The sequence below is a fragment of the Temnothorax longispinosus genome, chromosome 3 (assembly GCF_030848805.1).
Source record: "Temnothorax longispinosus isolate EJ_2023e chromosome 3, Tlon_JGU_v1, whole genome shotgun sequence".
In the NCBI taxonomy this organism is placed as follows: Eukaryota; Metazoa; Arthropoda; class Insecta; order Hymenoptera; family Formicidae; genus Temnothorax; species Temnothorax longispinosus.
In genome coordinates this window covers 22,837,358-22,846,465 of record NC_092360.1, presented here as the reverse complement: position 1 = coordinate 22,846,465, position 9,108 = coordinate 22,837,358, and the positions used below count along the sequence as shown (strand labels likewise).

Sequence of the window (9,108 nt, the reverse complement as noted above, 5' to 3'; positions counted from 1 at the left end):
CCTATTAAGTTTATTCGGTCGGGTCATGTAGACTGTTCGTTAGTCTCGCTTGCGTTTCTTCACATATAATTCGTTCGGCTTCTGTTTCATGCTCCTTTCCATCCTCTTTCGCTTCGCTCTGACGCGATATGGTGTAGCGAATGGCGCACAAATAATTCACGGTAGTATATTTTGAGTATAAAAGCACTTCTGAGCCGGGAGTTTCAGAAAATGAAATTGCAAGATGGAATAACAGAGAGGGAGAGAAAGAGATGGAGGGAGGGAAGAGGAAAGAAAGGCAAAAGAAGAGAATGACGCAAAGAAATATATCTTTCGTTATTTCGCATACTCGGACGCATCGCGTCATCAATTATTGATTGACGTATGATGACTAAATCTGCATAAAACGATAATCGTGTCTCCATCTGCTTTTGATATTTGAATCGCAAAAGAATTCTTTAGTTCTCGAGAAGCAATCACGCGAGTCATAATGTCAAAAAAATCAGAAAAATATTAGTTAATCAGATAATTAATCCTTTGTCATGTAACTTTTTCGGAGAAAAAATATTTTATTTTAACATTTAATATTTAAAAAATTTGGTATTGATATAAAAAAAGTGAATATCAATATGAGAAATTTATCAGGAGGCGAAAACAAGAATATGACTTTTTGTTTCTTATAAAAAAATTTGACAAATTAAAATATCTCTATTAAACTTATTTAATACATCTTAAAATTTTTTGAGATTTATATATGTTTAAATATGTGTATATTGTTTTAAAACAATTATTTCATTTTACAATTCACAAAAATATCATAATTGAAATTGGAAAAATATATTTCAATCTTATACAAAATTTTATATACACATGATGTATAAGTGATAAATTTAACATAAAAATTTCAATATTTACTGTTTTTAACGTTCTGTATAAATTTCCATATTCAATAAAACATACTTGAATTTTCTCGCTTGATTCTCGAAAATTGAAGAGCAAACGAAGCATGTAATATGATCGTTTGAAGCGAATTAGATAATTTAATTAGTGGTTTGTTGTTTGCCGTTAATTATTTTCTATGTCATATTTTACTGTGTAAAGTTCTTTCCTCCGTGGAGTCTACCTCTGCAATGGCAAAACGTGCCGAGTTTTCTGTCGCGATATTTGCTGATACTCTGCACTGTCTTACTTTGTCGCGCCTTTCCTTTTCTGAAATAACGCTTACAGTAAAAACTAGTGTGATGTATATAGGAAAAACCTCTCTGTGTGGTGAATGTTTTCTCGAAAGAGGAAAGTATTCTATCTATACTAAATATATAAAAGTACTTCAAATTAATTGTCGATCATGTTATTCCAAGCTCACAAATTAAAAATATAATAAATTCTGATATATTGTGTGAATATATATATAATACGTATTAAATAGTAAATATATAAAAAAAAAAAATTTACATTACTTAAGAATATTACTTAAGAAAATTTACGTACCATAATTTGTTAAAAATTTTTCGACATTGTATTTCGTAATAATCAAACTTACAATAAAAAACATGAATTATTACATTTTTAATAATTGGTAGCTGTATTGCGCGTTTAAAATATCGTAAAGAAATTTATCTCACCGGTATGACGTCACAGCTCTCGCGGAAATAAAAATTCGCTTCGAAAGAAGAGCATTTTCTTCTCGGAGATAAAGTTCTGGAGCAGCGTATACTGTGCAACCTGCCATTGGCTTCACCATCACAGTACCCATCTCGTCTTATCGACACGCGGATATTCTTCACCATCAGACGGCGATGAGCAAAGGACGTGTTGAAAGTCTTCGCGCGAAGAGTTTTTCTCGACTTATCTCAACGAAAGTAAATTAATAATCTGTACACTAGTGGCCCACTTTAGTAAATTTTTGTCTCGATGAAGAATCTTCTATCCCGCCATCTTCTCCGAGATCTCCTCGAGAGTGCCTGTCTGTTGTTTCAACTCACGTTTCAGGATCACGTTAAGTCACTACGAGATTTCAATTTCCCAAGCTCCTCGAAATTACGTACTCCGCATCACGAAAACACGCGTCTTACGCCCGCGCCACTAACATCGCAACGCGAAAAATCGTATGATTACTGTTCGGTATTATCGAAACAAGTTCGAATCACGCGATGCATTCTTACGTGCATCGGCTCGCCGTCGGTTGATGTAATGATCAGTGAACGCGATGAAGAATATACAATCATTGCACCGAACTGCAACTCGTTGCATCCGGCCTGTCCACGCCCGTCGCGATGTTTCATGCCCTGCGAATGCATCCGGATTGAGAATTCAGAAGTTATTGGAGTAATCTGTAACAGAAGGGTAGATTTGCGTTTCTTATTATTAATTGACAAACGTCAGAAATAGCAAAATTGAAGAAATCAAGTAATGAATATAATTTATATTGCTCACAACTTATATTGTCAGTCAATTGAATATATTGCCTAATAATTGCGTATTTAATATAAATGCATATTGTTCTTTCCGAGATAACTTAAGCAAATAAAAATAATTGTAATAATAATAAAATTTATTATATTATGGTAATAATAAAATTTATTATAATAAGCTACTCACAAACAAACAATGCAGTTATTATAACATAATTAAATATGTAATATTATAATATTACCCACATTTTCTTTTACGAGTAGATTCTTTGACTAATTTAAAGCTGTTTTTTGAATAAATTAATAACATAAATAAAAAAAATTACTGTATAATTCCTTGCTCTCATTTGTAAATTACACTAGAAAAATTACAAAGGGATTGTCAAAATACATCTGAGCATCACACAATTTGTTTACACTTTTGTAGAATCATGCAAATGTTATAATATTACTAAATATCCAAAAAATATCACACATCTCTTTATCAGTTTCATAACAAATTCTTTAATAAAGCAATCAGTTTTATCTTAGCAAGATTTATTTAGCTTCCTTTTTAACACTATTTTAATAATAAGGTTTAAATTAAAATTCCAACAATAACGATGTGAGGATAACATTACAAGAAAATTTTATTATGAGTTATAATGCTGAGACTAAATTCTCGCAACATTAATTTCAATAATTTACGAGACACAAGAGAATATCGTAATATTTTTGTTACAAAGAAAATTAAATTTAAAGTTTGATAGAAAACCTATGCATAAAAATAGATATGATAATACTCGAATGAGTTGCATGGTGTAGCTGTTAGAAGAAACACCATCTTACACAGTGTATCGCTTACTCCATCTTCGCCTATCTTTCGGTGCAATCATTTGCTTCCTATACCGGGTAAAAATCGTGTACTCCTAGCAAACGCTTTTGCGAAGAGGAAAAAAAAACCTTGTATTACCATAGTCTGGCTCGGCACATTTGACTCACAGAAAAGGTTATTTCCCTTATCCGTTCCCTTTGCCGGAGATTCGGTCGCGAAAACCGCTGTTTACACGATCGATGGTAATGCCGGTGCGCGGGGATGTACGTATATATTCGCTCACATGGTGGATGCGAATTACGTATTAGGACGGTGAGAGGGTGGCGGCGGATGAGTGGCGCTGTATAGTTTAAGTACGTTTCATTTGAATATATTAATTATTCATTTTACATGCCGGCGCGGAAGCCGCGTATCGCGTTAATCCTTGCGCGATTACCGAGTATGTCGAGCACGATTTTGCGCCGATCACGATTCATCGCTTGCATTTATGCGTGATGAAATAATTTGCGCAGTGTCGATGGTAAACTGGTGTTCCAATTAATGACTTTGATTACTTATATTCACAATCATTTCCTTTTGAAGAAAAGCCCAATGGTATTCTATATATGATTGCACTGATTTTCGAAAACAATCGAAATTAGCAAAATTAGTTTGAGATGTAGGACAGACAAATACAAAATGGTGCGACAGTACATATTTTAATTAATGAAACATTCTACAAGTTATATTTTAAAGATTATTGTCGGAACAATGTTTGTTCAATACTTCGAAAAGTTTTTTGTCTTTTAAAGTCATATTAAATAAATATTAAGATGTTAATTATTAATTTTTCATCGTTCTTTATCTGTTAATCAGAGCACTTTCATAGTTTGATATTAGGATTAATATATTTTTAAAAAAGTATATATAAATTTCGAAATAAGTCTAGATTGACTTTATCAACAAAAGTTTATTATAAAATTAAACCATACGTAAACAATTTGTTAATAAGTTATTAAACAATGTATTAAATATATTTTATATAAAGTATTATTGATGCTATATCATTGTCATATACAAATTGATATAAATATTATAAATGAATTACAAGATTTTAAGAGATAGATGAGGCATATACATAGCTTTTAAACAAAATTATGCTCACGCTATTAATACTTCACGCACAATATGCATGTACACATAATATTGGTCAACGTTATTAACATTTGTGATTTATGGTATAGTAATCTATCACAGTCATTGTATATTAATTTCAATTGATAGTTAATAAATACGCATCGAGAGCATGCAGAGATACATGCAGAGATACAGCCTCTATTATTCTATACTGTAATCCGATAATTATGTCTGTAGTGTAGCGCTGTAGCAAACAAGTAGGTCATCAATATCAGTATGTCATCGCAAGCCGGTTATGGATCACTTTAAGGCGATGTACGATGATATCAACGAATTTAGTTATTGCAAAATTCCTGTATTCATATACAGTTTTATTTGCATAATATTTCTTTAATCAAACCGTATCTATAGTTTTTCTATACATCAATTTCGCAAATTATTTTTCAATAAAGAATATATATGCACATGATGATTGATACGTAAATTATGTAAATTTCAATATGGAAATAGAATACATCTGTATATAAAACTAGTTACGCGAATTATTGAATCTATAAAAAATACAATAATGTAATTTCATTTAAACGTATTATTTTATTAGTACAATTTTCCGATTCATGCAAATGCCAAATAATTTTAAATACCTATAACTTGCCGGAATGGAGAGACGAACACACACCGATTAATACAATTTCATTTTTCAGTTTAAATTTCACGATTTAAATTTCAGTTAATATTCGCCTTCATTCAAATATTATTAAATACGACATTATTATATTACGGTGAAGAGCGAGAGGATTTACTTTTTTTTTACACGGAAGGTAATTCGAGATCGAATAGGTTAATAAGCTCTTATACAAGCAATTTCAGTCTTCCATTCTTCGCGGTTCATCGACGCGTGTCACTCCCGTTATTCCACATCGCCGAAGATCGCTCGCAAAATAAGTTGCTCATACCTATCCGCAATATCCGCGCGAGCGGAAACCATTTTTTTGCACGCCACCGCACCGCGCTGGCTGAAAATATTAATATTTCCGCGAACACAAACACACACATCACCTCTCCATGTCGGAGAAAATAATACTGATGGGACAAAAATAAATTCCGATTAGCTGTGTTGCTGGCGCGGGAGGGAAAAAGGCGGCGCGCGGTACCACGCGGAAATGCCGATCGCTGCGACAGATAGGGCAAACGGCTCGCGGTCCGCAGTGTATAATAGATATTTAAATCCTGCGGTTCGCGAAAGCCGAAGCGTTGTGGCTCGCAGTGCTGTTGAATATCGATATTATTTCGTTTTGCGTCAGCGTGAGCGCGAACGGAAATAGGAATGAGATTATTGGTGACAATGTTACACGGGCCGCGCCCTACAAACCATAATATACCTTTTAATAACTTGTTCTCTAACAAATTGTTATAAATGTGATTATATAACAAATGCGATTATATAACAAATAATTATGTTAAGTTAAATTATTAAATGATTTTTAGGAAGTTACGTTTCGAAAGCGCATTGATATAGTGAACTATTGTTTTCCAATTAAGTTCTTGTAGATTATATTTTGATAAATACGTTGCTGCAAATACCTTAATTACATTAAGGTGAAAAAATTTACATTACGCTTGTAATTTGTTCATAAAACCAATGGCCGTTCTACAATCTACTAATATTTTTACTCTAAAACGGAGTTATAATTTCTTGATTTTTTAAAAGTGCGCAATAAAATATTTCGATGAGCAAGAAGTTGAGTTAATTTCGTCAGATTTCTACGATATAAAAATTGGGTTTAAAATTTCTTAAAACATGTATGTGGCTAAAAGGATTTTGAGAGATCTAGGACATTTGTACGTAACAAAATATATGTACATGTACATACATATATATGTAGAAATATGCACCAGCCAGACGCGTTACACATTCCACATCTGCAAAAATTGCAGCCGTTGCAGAGTTAAACGAGACGATAAACAAATATACAAAGTGGTTGCAGATGGTTACATCGTGAAATTGTGTTGAGTGTACATTGAACATGGTTTTATTGATAAAACCGTGTAAAAAGAGAACACGAATGTGTATATAATAAAAAAAGAAACTATAGATACTGGCTGTCGAAATTTTAGAGAATACTACTTTTTCGGTGTAAGAAAAGTTTGCGTAGCATTATTTTCATGATTATAAATCTATAAATAATAATTTTAATGCTTCAGATATTATCTGTAAATATTTCAGATATAGTTCTTATACAATTGTAACATTACGCTTTGTAATTTGTTCATAAAACCAATCGTTCTACAATTTACTAATATTTTTAATGTAAAATGGAGTTATGATTTATTGATATTCTTGATTTTTTAAATGTGAGCAATAAAATATTCCGAATGTAACTATAATAATTCAACACGAGTGTGCTACGTACGCATTACATATTAATAACAATATAATAATATATAATATAATAATAACATATATTAATAATACCACAATTAATGTTTAATTTTAACAGCATTATGAAGCATCAACTATGCAATTAATATATAAGTAGTTAAACCTCGTCTACAATACATGAGCGAATGTCAGAAACAGTTTCCTGTGAACGATAGTTTACGGTTATCTAACAATGTGAATAACGTACATACATACATACATATATAAGAGTTGACTTTTTTGCTTTTTAAGCGGGTACGCATTTGCAAAGCGCTCGACATTTTTTATCTTACTTCCGATTGACAGATAGTTGAAACAAATGTCGCAAAGGATTTGTCAGCGCGAGCACGATAAGCGTATCCAGTATATCTGTGCATTTTTTTTCCTCTTTTGATTCCCTTTCGAGTTTCAGATTCCTCTTTCCATCAAGCGAAACAATAGAATGATATGTCAACGAACTTCCATCAAATATAACTGAAATCCTACGTTTCAATTGCAAACAAGACTATTTTCTCTCAATTTTCAAAGAATCAAAGATATATATTTGTAAAGGTATTAATACTGACTCATGCATTAAATTGCAAAATATTAAAACGCTTTTCTATTCGATGCCCAATTCTATTGTGAGACGGAGACGTAATAGCATTTCCAAATAATTCCAAGTATATGTAGAGTAATTCTAATAGTTTAATTCATATAACTGAGAACATTTTCTTTTTGTTTTTGAGAGTATAATTATAGTAAATTAGAAATCACATGATAATGAAAATAATGTATTCTTCTTATTTAATTTAACTGCTAATTGACAAATAATTCAATAATTTGCAACCTGTTTCCGTAACATTTCGTTCATTGTGAGGTGCGATAGAAAATTAATTAAAGCCTAATTTTTTCCTTTTCGCTCTATAATTGCTCTATATCTATATTATATTTTTATCACCTAAGGGGGGGAGCACCTCATATTTCTCTTTTTCCAAATCGTGCTCTCTTTCATGCATATACGCACGCTCTTAACGAATTCAATGAACACTTTACAGTTTTATTGATTCTCCTCGCTCGCAGTGCTTGAGCTATTTGGACTGCGGCCAAGCGGGGGCAAAAAGAATTCGCGCGTTTGAATGTACACGGAAAGCCGAACGTGTTTGTTCGTTAAATGAACGATTAATTCGTTTATCCGCGAGCGCGCCGGTTAATTTGGAGTGCCGGAAACCTCCTGACAAATAACCTCCTAGCCGCTCTTTCTCTCATCCCTCGCGCCCAGTGAAATCGGTTAATCGCTCCGATAATCGATGAGCCGTAGCCAACAATTAGACAATTATTATTGACAAACGATGTGCCGGGAGATAAATAGTAGTCTTTACAAATTCAAGAGGCACGAATGCCGCTGAAAGGGACGCGATTCGGGATAATAAATCGTTGAAAATTACAGGCCGACCAGTAGCTATTTGCTATATTATGGAATCATCATGGAATTCGAGCGTGTGAAAATATATCATGTGATAATGACACAACCACGCGACGCGCGCGAGCGTAATTTAAATCTTGTTGCGCGGAGAGCACAATACGCCGCATTGGCGGCCGTGGAATTTAATTAATTAATAATTTATATTATCTCAATCTTTTTCGTTAATGCGTATATGTTTGTAGATCTGAGTAATACAAATACAATTTTGTGTCATAGCTATTTTGCGGTATTGGAAACACTCGGGGGTATTTAGGTATGCGATAAGTCTGGAGTAAAAGACGAAGTGTGCAAAGAGAATTTCCATTTGGTTGATCGAATAAATACTTGAACCGTTTAAGTCAACAGGTGCATCAAAGGCTGTTGATTAACACCGAACTCTAATTCACGTTGTAAATTACATCAACAGGATGGAAATACGAAGTAGCAAGCTCAATAATTCGCTTGTTGATGGCTACAAGCATGCGAAGCGAAACACAATTCGGATAAAATTCACCACATTAAAGCGCTGTTTTATTGATACTTCGTAGCACGATGCGATTCATTAATCGCATGAGTCGATATTGAAGAATAGAAAATAGAACTTCAATCAACGTAAATTAATTTCTGTTATCTTCATTAAAGTCCTCTTTCTGGTGGTCAGGAAAATTTCGGCGCTGAATCACCGGATCGATATAAAAGAAGATAATTTATTGCATAAAGTAAAAAATATCTATTTAATTATTAAATACAGCGGCACCGGCTGACTTTTTAATTTAACGCGCTCTATAAAGAGCACTAATATTCGTTCAACGAATTTACCTATTCGACTACCAATTTGATAACTTTTTTTACTCACGATTTTATATACTTCTTAAATAATTATAAATTTATATTGTATGTTGTATATAATTAATTATGTAAA

General features: G+C 32.6%; 1 protein-coding gene across 1 annotated transcript in view; it reads right to left on the bottom strand.

Annotated features, from left to right (window-relative positions):
- Nucleotides 1-869: 869 nt before the first annotated feature.
- LOC139810169 (uncharacterized) overlaps nt 870-9,108 on the bottom strand; it is a 239,675-nt gene continuing 231,436 nt past the window's right edge. Inside the window, exon 12 of the mRNA XM_071773494.1 lies at nt 870-2,309. The gene's annotated coding sequence lies outside the window, so the exon portion shown is untranslated. The remainder of the gene's footprint in view (nt 2,310-9,108) is intronic.